Source organism: Dermochelys coriacea, chromosome 5 (genome assembly GCF_009764565.3).
Source record: "Dermochelys coriacea isolate rDerCor1 chromosome 5, rDerCor1.pri.v4, whole genome shotgun sequence".
Classification (NCBI taxonomy): domain Eukaryota; kingdom Metazoa; phylum Chordata; order Testudines; family Dermochelyidae; genus Dermochelys; species Dermochelys coriacea.
In genome coordinates, this window is record NC_050072.1 from 102,968,620 (window position 1) to 102,981,919 (window position 13,300).

Here is a 13,300-nt window from a genome sequence, read left to right on the forward strand (position 1 = left end):
TAGACGCTTTGAAATGTTTGTAAGTTGCTGAATGCATTAATCACATGTGTAATGTCTGTATTCCATGCTATAAGGAAATATGTAAGTTTTGCTTTTAACTTTGAAAATATTTGCCCTGAACTTGTGAACTCAGGCACGAGAATCATTCCTTCCTCTCTCCTTCCCACTTTCCCACCACTCATCCAGAAGGACTATCAAAATCAGATGAGCCATCAAGAATCATTGCAATACAAAGGCTGGTTAATTGCCCTGTGATGTGGTGTTTGTCCCACACAAGTGCAGAAAGGATTAACCTCAGCAGGGGGCAGTGAAGGTGAGTCCTCTGAGCAGCCCAGAGAGATTGCATGAGGTGCAGTCAATAGGAGAGAGGCTGCAACAACCATCCAGTCAGGGCCCAGAAGGCTTACATAAAAGGACCTGCAGGGAAGAGCTAAGGCCAGTTGCTGCTAGGAGCCCAAGGGCTGAGGACTGTGTCCTTGGCAGGCTGAAAGAAAGCTAGCACCATGGACAGGTCAGTTGCTGGCAGGGAGGGGGAGCAAGAGAGAGCTCCTATTGGGCTGCAGCGATTGTGCCCTGAGGCAACGGCAAAGAAGGTGCTGGGGACATAGGGAAGTGGCCCAGGAGATCATAGCAGCAGTAAGAGGAACTAGATGCACAGCAGGAGGCTGCTATCCACAGGGTTCCTGGGCTGGGCCTGGCCCCAGAGTAGTGTGTGGGCCCAGGTCCTCCCCCACTCGCCACTGGGAAAGTGGCATGATTATTGGACTGAGACACTAACCCCTGGAAGGGGGGAACACAGATGGTGATGCAGCCAGAGGGTTGAGTCATGAAGAGGATGCTGCAGTTCCTGAGGCTGAGAGAGGGGCTGCAGGCAGACAACAGGGACAGGGCAATGGTGTGGAAACCATGGATGGAAGGGTGTTGGCCTCAAGCTAATCCCCAGCATAACCAGAAGGAGACGCCGGACCAGCAGTGAGTGACACACCCCGTGACATTGTGGTGGAGAACGCAGGCATACGATCACCCCTGACACAAGGGGACAGTGAAAGACTGTGGAGATGAGTGCCCCAATACAACAGGAGGTAGCAAGACTTAGAGGGACTGTGGAAAAAACTGCAAAAGGCAGGGAAAGCGACAATGGAGCTGCAATATGGGGAAGCATGTTTTGCTGAGGGCTCATAAACCTTCCCAGGCTGGACTCCAGAATTGGTGCCCCTGTGGAAAGAGGCTGACAAGCAGCAAGGGTGGCTCCAGGCCCTGCTGCTGCAGGCACTCAAACTCCATCACAGACAGGGGGAGTCACAGGAGTATCTACAGACCTATTTGGCACAGCTAACTGAGCAGCAGCTGTATATATTCAAGCTCCCACAGGAAGAGGCCACTAGAAGCAGCAGAGAACAAGAGGGCCTGCAAGGTACCAGGGCCAGGTGGCTGTCGGCCGGAGTAGGACTGTGTTACACTTGTGAGATTGCCCCAACCACAATGGGGGACAGAAGCCTCTCCCAGAGAATGGGAAGAAGAGAGCCCAAGAGTCCAACCTGTGAAGAGAACGGGAAAGGATGAGTATGTTGGGCCCATAGGCAACAGGGGTATCTGCAGAGAGAATGCCAATGCATGAGTTATGGTGTCAAGGCTAGTCCAGAGGAAGGGGCTGAGCAAGAGAAGGACAATGGGAGGCCCATGGCCAAGAAAAGGCAAAGAGTTAGCTTTTGGTGCCTTGGGGAGGGCCATATAAAAAGGCATTGCCCCCTTAGGAGAAGGCAAGATAGAAAAGGGGAAGACAGACCTTAGTGAAAGAGAAAACAAGGAAAGTGTGTCTGCCCTGTTTTCTGACAGTCTGCCCTGGAGCAGGTACTCAGTCGTGAGCCACTCTAGATAGTGTGACAGGGACCATTTTGCAAAGGGTCCAGGACTGTCTTTTGTTTTCCAGTTTCTCCAGCAGTTCTTCTCTTGCCATTCCAGCAACATCTCTTCAGTACTTTGGTGAATGAGTTGTTATGTAGTTAGGTTACGTACTGCAAGAGGGAGACAGAACCATATAGTGTCTCATGACAGAATGCTCCTTTGAGAATATTTCATCTTGGATGTTGATTCTATAGTACCTGTAGTAATTGACATGGCACTCTGACTTTGCAAGACACTGTGATTCATTTTCTGGACTGTTGAGTGGCTTAAGTTCTACATATATGCAGATGTTATATTTAACCATATACATGTTTTTGTGCATCTTGGGAGCAATTGATGCAGTTGGTGAGAGGTGCCATAACTGTGGTAAATTGTGCACATAGGACAAGGTACAGAACAAAACAACAAGTTAAGGAACTGGTACAAACTGGTGGGTTGGATTTTAGTGAAGTGTAAAGAGGCTTTTTAATTTGTAAAATCATACCATGAATGCTAATGGCTGAAATGTGTATCTTCGAAGCACACCGACTGTGTAAGACAAAGTGGGGGCCATACCAGTCTCCTTTTCATATAGTACTGCTTTTATCTTTAGATGATAAATTTTGGTTATTTGAGCTCTTGAACATTTTGAAGAATGAAGTGCAGGTGTAGTCAATTGGTTGTGCATTTGAGACAATATTATGCCTTGTACTTTTTGAGCTATGAAATTTCCAGTATTTCACTAGTAATTCTAATACACAGCTAACTCAAATGTAGCCTTACTTATACTCACTACTTAACACATTGCTCACAGACAGGGAAATTGTAAGGTCTCTCTCCTTAAACATCTCACAATATTCATTCAGGCAAGAAGTGAGACTGTCTGGTCTCATCAACATATTAAATATTACACTCATCACACTATGCACAGCGTATAACTCCAGAGTGATTAATTACCTAAAGTACTTCAGCTCTTAGAAACATAGTAATCCATTAATATAATTTAACTTTACAGCCAACACTGCAAATTAAAATACAGAAACAAATCCATTTTTTTCAGTTCATTAGATAGGGCGTAAACTATCCTGCGAGCAGGCCTGATAGCTGGAACTTCCCTTCAGGGTGTTACTTATGAAAACTGACAAGTGTAACATTTCCATCCTGCACAGTGCTGAGTTTCCGTCAGCAAATCCCAAACCCTTACATGCTTCCAAATTGCTTAGAGGAAGATTCCCCTTTCTGTGGATCTCATTAGGAGCCCTTTTCCCCATAAAACATATATGGGCTATGACATTACAGACTCTCCATTGAGAATCCTCAGAAAGCCCTCAGGCATGGCTTGTTGGTAGCAGGCCAGGTACAATTGATTAAAAATAAAAATTCCAGTGTCTTGCCAGCTAGATGGACATGCTGTGCTGGAGCTCACTAGAGTGTAGGGAGAAAGGGGAACCCTTAGCTGAACTGACACTTAATGCCATAGAAAGCCACTATCAAGTTAACCCATCTGTCTTTTTCTGTACCCAGTCACCCTGGTATCTTGTCCCAACAAAAACCTCTCTTTATGTATTGTCTACATATATAGGGCCATCTTTCACCTCCAGGACCAGATCATGCTTGCATTGCCCATCCAAATACAGTAGTCCCAATGGCTTCAACTGGGCTACCTCTGACTTAAATGAGCCGGATTTGGCCCATAATAATGATACACGAAGAATCAAATCCTGAGGGTCTTTACTCTATTTTCACTTGGGCAAAACTCCCATGGGATTTTGCCTGAGGAAAAAATAAAAGGAATCTGGTTTGTAATTATTTCTTATCTGTTATGCAAACTATTATACATATATAATATGGACATATCATGCCTCAATTCTGATTTAAATAAGGAATGTAAATATATTGGTCCACAGTCTCAACTGATGTAAACTGTTGTACTTCCACTGAAGTCCATGCTATTTTTATAACATATAATAGCATAATGATTTACACTAGTTTAAATGGGAGGAGAATCAAGCCTGGAAAGTATTAAGTACTGTTGTTGCAATGAGGGAGACGTGTTGGAAAAGAATATGTATCTTCAATTATGCCTTTATAAATTAAACTGCAGTCAAGTAAACAGTATACATTTTAAGCTTCTGCAGTTACCAATAGACTATCACATCTCTCGAGATTAGTCTGTAAGTATTCATGCCTTCATGGGATGGATATTTATTTGCTCTTACTGCACTTTCTGAAAAGATAGCTGTGAAAAAAGGAAATGGAAGTAAATAAATTTCCTAAGTTAAACTGACATTGTCAGAGCAATTTAAGATCAAAACTTAGCTTTTACAAAAGCATAGTTTTTAAAAAAAAATCTAAGGTCAATAGAATCATTTCTTTTAATTAAATTCCAATAATTATGATTTATTTGAAATAAATATTTGTCTGTAGTGTTGGTGTGATGGAATTGGAGCTGTTCTGTGACAATTTCTGAATATTTTTGTTGGCCTGTTATTGATGTGTTTACTATATGAACATATTGGTTTAGTGCAATATGAGCCTGTCTAGAAAAATTTCAGAGTAGCAGCCATGTTAGTCTGTATTTGCAAAAAGAAAAGGAGTACTTGTGGCACCTTAGAGACTAACAAATTTATTAGAGCATAAGCTTTCGTGAGCTACAGCTCACTTCATCGGATGCATTTGGTGGAAAAAGCAGAGGAGAGATTTATATACACACACACAGAGAGAACATGAAACAATGGGTTTATCATACACACTGTAAGGAGAGTGATCACTTAAGATAAGCCATCACCAGCAGCAGGGGGGGGAAAGGAGGAAAACCTTTCATGGTGACAAGCAAGGTAGGCTAATTCCAGCAGTTAACAAGAATATCAGAGGAACGGTGGGGGGTGGGGTGGGAGGGAGAAATACCATGGGGAAATAGTTTTACTTTGTGTAATGACTCATCCATTCCCAGTCTCTATTCAAGCCTAAGTTAATTGTATCCAGTTTTTGCATCCGATGAAGTGAGCTGTAGCTCACGAAAGCTTATGCTCTAATAAATTTGTTAGTCTCTCAGGTGCCACAAGTACTCCTTTTCTTTTTGCGAATACAGACTAACACGGCTGCTACTCTGAAACCTCTCCTTACAGTGTGTATGATAAACCCATTGTTTCATGTTCTCTGTGTGTGTGTGTGTGTGTGTGTGTGTGTGTGTGTATATATAAATCTCTCCTCTGCTTTTTCCACCAAATGCATCTGATGAAGTGAGCTGTAGCTCACGAAAGCTTATGCTCTAATAAATTTGTTAGTCTCTAAGGTGCCACAAGTACTCCTTTTCTTTTTGTCTAGAAAAACAGGCAGGAAAAAAAATGGTTCAAGATAAGTCACCTCTCAGCAAACACGTAAGGGTTATTAAGAGACAATGCCAGAACTATTAGCTTTGGCTGGAGACAGAAAAAAATATCAATCTACAAAACTGGTTTAGACCAGGAACAGAAAAGGCCAAAAACCTCAGAAGAACAAAGAACGATAGCCACATTTAAATTGGAACATCCTCAAGAGAGCCTTTCAGGGAGAACCAGAAGGAGATTCAGGAAACTGTTAGGGATGTCTGGAGAAGCAAGTCCTGCCCAGGGCACCATCAAAGGATGGTAAGGCTTTAGGCAAGACGGATGTGTGTGGATGGTTTGTTCTTTAAAGATTTTTTTTTTTCGGATTACTTTGTTCCTGCTGATAAAATATAAAGCTGGTTTTTATTTTTTTTTAAGTAGGCTGTCTGATCATAGGATACCACTGGCCGCAGGCTCCCTAAGGGAAAAGCCACAGAAGCCTGCACTCAGACCTGCAGGGTAAGTACAACTGATGCACAGGGTACTGTAGCCCAGGGCACAGTCTAAAGGTATGTCTACACTATGAAATTAGGTTGAATTTATAGAAGTCAGTTTTTTAGAAATCGTTTTTATATAGTCGATTGTGTGTGCATTAAGTGCATAAACTCAGCGGAGTGCTTGCACAGTACCGAGGCTAGCGTCGACTTCTGGAGTGTTGCACTGTGGGTAGCTATCCCACAGTTCCTGCAGTCTCTGCCGCCCATTGGAATTCTGGGTTGAGATCCCAATGCCTGATGGGGCAAAAAACATCATCACGAGTGGTTCTGGGTACATGTCGTCAGGCCCTCCCTCCGTGAAAGCAACGGCAGACAATCATTTCACACCTTTTTTCCTGAATTACCTGTGCAGAACCATACCATGGCAAGCATAGAGTCCGCTCAGCTCACTGTCACCGTTTGTCTCCTGGGTGCTGGCAGATGCAGTACTGCATTGCTACACAGCAGCACCAACCTATTGCCTTGTGACAGCAGACGGTGCAATAGGCCTGAAAACCATCGTCATCATGTCCGAGATGCTCCTGGACTCCTCGGTAAGGTCAGTCAGGAGCGCCTGGGCAGACATGGGCGCAGGTACTAAATTAGGAGTGACTCAACCAGGTCAGTCTCTTTTGTCCTGCAGGCAGTCCTATTGTACCATCTTATGGTGAGCAGGCAGCAGATGAGGATGGCTAGCAGTCCTACTGCACCATCTGCTGCCAGCCAAAGATGTAAAAGATAGATGAAGTGGATCAAAACAAGAAATAGACCAGATTTGTTTTGTATTCATTTGCTCCCCTCTCCCTCCATGAAATCAATGGGCGACAATCGTTTTGGTGAGGTCTGTCAGGGGCACCTTGAAAACTTTAATGGAGATTCAGCCCTGCCAGTAATACCAGAGGGATAGCTTAGTGGGTTGAGCATTGGCTTGCTAATCCCAGAGTTTTGAGTTCAATCCTTGAGGGGGCCATTCTGTGTGACAATTTTTTTGTTTCTTCTTGATGTAAAGCCACCTCCTTTGTTTTTTAATTCCCTGTAAGTCAACCCTGTAAGCCATGTCATCAGTCGCCCTCCCTCCGTCAGAGCAACAGCAGACAATCATTCCACACCTTTTTTCTGTGCAGATGCCATACCACGGCAAGCATGAAGCCCGCTCGGAACACTTTGGCAATTAGGAGCACATTAAACACCACGCGCATTATCCAGCAGTATATGCAGCACCAGAATCTGGCAAAGCAAAACCAGGCGAGTAGGCGACGTCAGCGCGCTGACGAGAGTGAGGACATGGACACAGACATCTCTCAAAGCATGGCCCTGGCAATGTGGGCATCATGGTGCTAATGGGGCAGGTTCATGCGGTGGAACACCGATTTTTGGGCCCAGGAAACAAGCAGAGACTGGTGGGACCACATAGTGTTGCATGTCTGGAACGATTCCCAGTGGCTGCGAAACTTTCGCATGCGTAAGGGCACTTTCATGGAACTTTGTGATTTGCTTTCCCCTGCCCTGAAGCGCATGAATACAAGATGAGAGCAGCCCTCACAGTTGAGAAGCGAGTAGCAATAGTCCTGTGGAAGCTTGCAACGCCAGACAGCTACCGGTCAGTCGGGAATCAATTTGGAGTGGGCAAATCTACTGTGGGGGCTGCTGTGATGCACGTAGCCAATGCAATCAAAGATCTGCTGATATCAAGGGTAGTGACCCTGGGAAATGTGCAGGTCATAGTGGATGGCTTTGCTGCAATGGGATTCCCTAACTGTGGTGGGGCCATAGACGGAACCCATATCCCTATCTTGGCAGCGGAGCACCAAGCCGACGGGTACATAAACCGCAAGGGGTACTTTTCAATAGTGCTGCAAGCACTGGTGGATCACAAAGGAAGTTTCACCAACATCAACGTGGGATGGCTGGGAAAGGTATATCTTCAGGAACTCTGGTCTTTTTCAAAAGCTGCAGGAAGAGACTTTATTCCCAGACCAGAAAATAACCATTGAGGATGTTGAAATGCCTATAGTTATCCTTCGGGACCAAGCCTACCCCTTAATGCCATGGCTCATGAAGCCATGCACAGGTAGCCTGGACAGTAGTCAGAAGCTGTTCAACTATAAGCTGAGCAAGTGCAGAATGGTGATAGAATGTGCATTTGGACATTTAAAAGCACGCTGGCACAATTTACTGACTCAGTTAGACCTCAGCGAAACCAATATTCCCAGTTATTACTGCTTGCTGTGCGCTCCACAATATCTGTGAGAGTAAGAGGGAGATGTTTATGGTGGTGTGGGAGGTTGAGGCAAATCGCCTGGCTGCTGGTTATGCACAGCCAGACACCAGGGCGGTTAGAGCACAGGAGGGCGCGGTGCACATCAGAGAAGCTTTGAAAACCAGTTTCATGACTGGCCAGGCTACAGTGTGAAAGTTCTGTTTGGTTTCTCCTTGATGAAACCCCCCCAGCAGCCTCAGCATTGAATCCTGCCTCCTCTCATCACGCTGCTGCCTTTCAGCTTCAGACCTCTCTTCAGCCCACCACCTCTCCTCCCAGTCATTTTGTGCTTTCCTGCACTCTAACATTGCCTGCCTCCACACATTCGTCTGTGCTCTGTCAGTGCGGGAGGACAGCATGAGCTCAGAACATTTCATCGCAAGTGCGTTTTTGTTTTGTTTTTTTCACCTTCTAATCTTCACTAGCCTCTGGGAAGGAGAAGATGCTGTGATCCTTGAAACACATGCAGCTCGTGGAGGAAAAAAAAAGGGACAGTGGTATTTAAAAAGACACATTTTATAGAACAATGGGTACACTCTTTCACAGTAAACCTTGCAGTTAACATTACATACATAGCACATGTGCTTTTGTTCCAAAGTCGCATTTTGCCTCCCCACACCGCATGGCTAGCCCTGCTCCATGGCTAACAGCGTGGAACGTTTCTGTTCAGCCACAGGCAAACAGCCCAGCAGGAATGGGCACCTCTGAATGTCCCCTTAAGAAAAGCACCCTATTTCAACCAGGTGCCCATGAATGACATCACTCTCCTGAGGATAACACAGAGATAAAGAATGGATGTTGTTTGAATGCCAGCAAACATACACTGCAATGCTTTGTTCTACAATGATTCCCGAGTACGTGCTACTGGCCTGGAGTGGTAAAGTGTCCTACCATGATGGACGGAATAAGGCTGCCTTCCCCAGAAACCTTTTGCTAAGGCTTTGGGAATATATCCAGGAGAGCCACGAATGCCAGGGCAAATTAATAATTAAACATGCTTGCTTTTAAACCATGTATACAATTTTAAAAGGTACACTCTCTCTCCAGAGGTCCCTTCTCTGCCTGGCAGGTCCAGGAGGCAGCCTTGGGTGGATTTGGGGGGCTACTGGCTCCAGGTCCAGGGTGAGAAACAGTTCCTGGCTGTCAGGAAAACCGGTTTCTCCGCTTGCTTGCTGTGAGCTATCTACAACCTCATCATCATAATCTTCATCCAAGAATATTAAAGGAATTGGCACATGAAATTGCAAGCCCATTAGCAAGAATTTTTAATGAATCTGTAAACTCAGGAGTTGTACCGAATGATTGGAGAATTGCTAAAATAGTTCCTATTTTTAAGAAAGGAGGGAAAAAAAGTGATCCGGGTAACTACAGGCCAGTTAGTTTGACATCTGTAGTATGCAAGGTCCTGGAAAAAAATGTGAAGGAGAAATTAGTTAAGGACATTGAAGTCAATGGTAAATGGGACAAAATACAACATGGTTTTACAAAAGGTATATCATGCCAAACCAACCTGATCTCCTTCTTTGAGAAAGTAACATCTTTTTTTAGATAAAGGAAACGCAGTGGATCTAATTTACCTAGATTTCAGTAAGGCCTTTGATACCGTGCCACATGGGGAATTATTAGTTAAATTGGAAAAGATGGGGATCAATATGAATATCAAAACGTGGATAAGGAATTGTTAAAGGGGAGACTACAACGGGTCCTACTGAAAGGCGAACTGTCAGGCTGGAGGGAGGTTACCAGTGGAGTTCCTCAGGGATCGGTTTTGGGACCAATCTTATTTAATGTTTTTATTACTGACCTCGGCACAAAAAGTGGGAGTGTGCTAATAAAGTTTGCAGATGATACAAAGCTGGGAGGTATTGCCAATTCAGAGAAGGATCGGGATATTATACAGGAGGATCTGGATGACCTTGTAAACTGGAGTAATAGTAATAGGATGAAATTTAATAGTGAGAAATGTAAGGTTATGCATTTAGGGATTAATAACAAGAATTTTAGTTATAAGTTGGGGACGCATCAATTAGAAGTAACGGAAGAGGAGAAGGACCTTGGAGTATTGGTTGATCATAGGATGACTATGAGCTGCCAATGTGATATGGCTGTGAAAAAAGCTAATGCGGTTTTGGGATGCATCAGGAGAGGTATTTCTAGTTGAGATAAGGAGGTTTTAGTACCATTATACAAGGCACTGGTGAGACCTCACCTAGAATACTGTGTGTTTAAAAAGGATGAATTCAAACTGGAGCAGGTACAGAGAAGGGCTACTAGGATGATCCAAGGAATGGAAAACTTGTCTTATGAAGGGAGACTTAAGGAGCTTGGCTTGTTTAGCCTAACTAAAAGAAGGTTGAGGGGAGATATGATTGCTCTCTATAACTATATCAGAGGGATAAATACAGGAGAGGGAGAGGAATTATTTAAGCTCAGCACCAATGTGGACACAAGAACAAATGGGTATAAACTGGCCACCAGGAAATTTAGACTTGAAATTAGACGAAGGTTTCTAACCATCAGAGGAGTGAAGTTTTGGAATAGCCTTCCAAGGGAAGCAGTGGGGGCAAAAGATCTATCTGGCTTTAAGATTAAACTTGATAAGTTTATGGAGGAGATGGTATGATCGGATAATGTGATTTTGGTAATTAATTGATCTTTAAATATTCAGGGTAAATAGGCCCAATCCCCTGAGATAGGGTATTAGATGGATAGGATCTAAGTTACCCAGGAAAGAATTTTTTGTAGTATCTGGCTGGTAAATCTTGCCCATATGCTCAGGGTTTAGCTGATCACCATATTTGGGATCAGGAAGGAATTTTCCTCCAGGGCAGATTGGAAGAGACCCTGGAGGTTTTTCACCTTCCTCTGTAGCATGGGGCACGGGTCACTTGAGGGAGGATTCTCTGCTCCTTGAAGTCTTTAAACCATGATTTGAGGACTTCAATAGCTCAGACATAGGTGAGGTTTTTCGTAGGAGTGGGTGGGTGAGATTCTGTGGCCTGCGTTGTGCAGAAGGTCGGACTAGATCAGAATGGTCCCTTCTGACCTTAGTATCTATGAATCATCATCTTCCTCATCCCCAAAACCTGCATCCGTGTTGCCTCCATCTCCATTGAAGGAGTCAAACAACACGTTTGGGATAGTGGTGGCTGAACCCCCTAAAATGGCATGCAGCTCATCGTAGAAGTGGCATGTTTGGAGCTCTGACCCGGAGCGGCCATTTGCCTCTCTGGTTTTCTGGTAGACTTGCCTCAGCTCCTTAAGTTTCACGCGGCACTGCTTCAGGTCCCTGTTAGGGCCTCTGTCCTTCATGCCCTGGGAGATTTTTGACAAATGTTTTGGCATTTCGAAAACTGGAACAGAGTTCTAATAGCACGGATTCCTCTCTCTGTACAGCGATCAGATCCCGTACCTCCCATTCGGTCCATGCTGGAGCTCTTTTGTGATTCTGGGACTCCATCATGGTCACCTCTGCTGATGAGCTCTGCATTCACCTGCAGCTTGCCATGCTGGCCAAACAGGAAATTGAAATTCAAAAGTTCGCAGGCCTTTTCCTGTCTACCTGGCCAGTGCATCTGAGAGTGCTGTCCAGAGCAGTCACAGTGGAGCACTCTGGGATAGCTCCTGGAGGCCAATACCATTTAATTGTGTCCACAGTATCCCAAATTTGACCTGGCAAGGCTGATTTCAGGCTAATCCCCTTGTCAGGGGTGGAGTAAGGAAATCGATTTTTAAAGCCCTTTAAGTTGGGGGGAAAAAAGGGCTTCGTCATGTGCATGGGTGCAGGGTTAAATTGATTTAATGCTGCTAAATTCGACCTCAACTCCTAGTGTAGACTAGGGCTAAGAGTAAGAGCATTGTGAAATTCCATGCTGGGAGAGGTAAAAGCACAGGACCTGACACCTGAAGGAGTGCACTCAGAGGGACCAGAAAGGGGACAGAGGTGCAGCTAGCCCTGTAACACACTTTGCAACATAGACATTGCAGAATTTTGCTACAGCTGGGCAATCTGAAAATTATACTAACTAGGGACAAAAGTCAAATGACTGATCTATTTTCATGGTGCAAGTTGAAAGAATGGAGAAAGTTTAAAAAAAAAAAAAAAAAAAAAAAAACAACAACCCAGCATTAGTAAGGAAAGGAAAATTCTGCCAGTTTGAAAACAAGTCTTACAATGAAAATCATGTACGGACTCTGGCCCCTGCACTGGGAAGCATGTGAGCTCAGATGTTAATTGAGAGCTGTTCAATAGTGGCCTTTTATTGTATTTTGGTTTTTCAACCAACTGTTACACATCCATTGGCATATACATACACATTCACGTGCACAGACACATGTATATGATCAGTGTCCCAATAATTAATAAAATGTAAGGTTAAAAACATAAGAACTCTTAATCATTAGTCTTCAACTGTCAAATGCAAGGTGGTCTAATGAAGTAGATAAAACTCAGAAGGATAGGTTGAATGAGCCTATATATGTTTAAAAGTTTCCCAGATTTTGGTCATAAAGAACATTCAGAGGATACCAGAGATGAATTCTCTATTTCTGGGAATGGGATAGTAGAAATTGGGATCAGATTGTTATAGTATATCATTGTTTGTTTCTTGAATTGTTCCCTTCTCCTTAAAACCCACTTCTGCTGTGTTATCTACAAAACACTCAATGTTTAGGCAGCTGGTGAGCTCTGACTGCTGCTTATCTGAGTGATCACAATTATTTCATTGTCACCTTGTGCTTCGCCCATCTGTTTGTCATATCTACCTGTCTCAAACATAGATAATATATTTTGGGCTGGAGCCTAATTATATTATTTTATAGTATCCCGCAACCTCCTTTGACACAGATGGATTTCAATATGTCTTCCCATTGCTCCATATTCAACAGTTCTTTAATTCTTCAAAGTCTGCTTTCCTGTAACCTAATACTCCTGAATTTCGTAAACATATTTCTGACTATACTGAATACAAGGAGTTCACAGTCACTGGTTCCAAGTTTCCCTATTTTTCGTAACCTGGTCTCTATCAGGAAGGAAGTAGATCATTGAAGATTTCTTTTGTGGCTTTGCTCTCTATTTTTGGGATTATAAAGTTGCCTTTTGCAACTGAATCTCCATGAAACGAAACTTAAAGAAAACAATGACCTGGAGTCTCTGGTTCCCATTCGGTGCTCTAAGAGGAGAATAGCCATGTCTGTCCAGGTGCCCCTGATCAACCTCACAGAGATCTGCCAGAAGTACCCAGGAGACGTACAACGGCTATCGATCCTACTGCACTATCTGCCACGAAGGCAAGGAGCTGCTGCTGTGTAGC

At 43.9% G+C, this 13,300-nt stretch overlaps 1 protein-coding gene across 1 annotated transcript in view; it reads left to right on the forward strand.

The window, feature by feature from the left end:
• The first annotated feature begins 455 nt into the window (after positions 1-455).
• KCNV2 (potassium voltage-gated channel modifier subfamily V member 2) overlaps positions 456-13,300 on the forward strand; it is a 40,353-nt gene continuing 27,508 nt past the window's right edge. The window contains exons 1-2 of the mRNA XM_038403684.2: positions 456-511; positions 5,634-5,711. The gene's annotated coding sequence lies outside the window, so the exon portion shown is untranslated. The remainder of the gene's footprint in view (positions 512-5,633; positions 5,712-13,300) is intronic.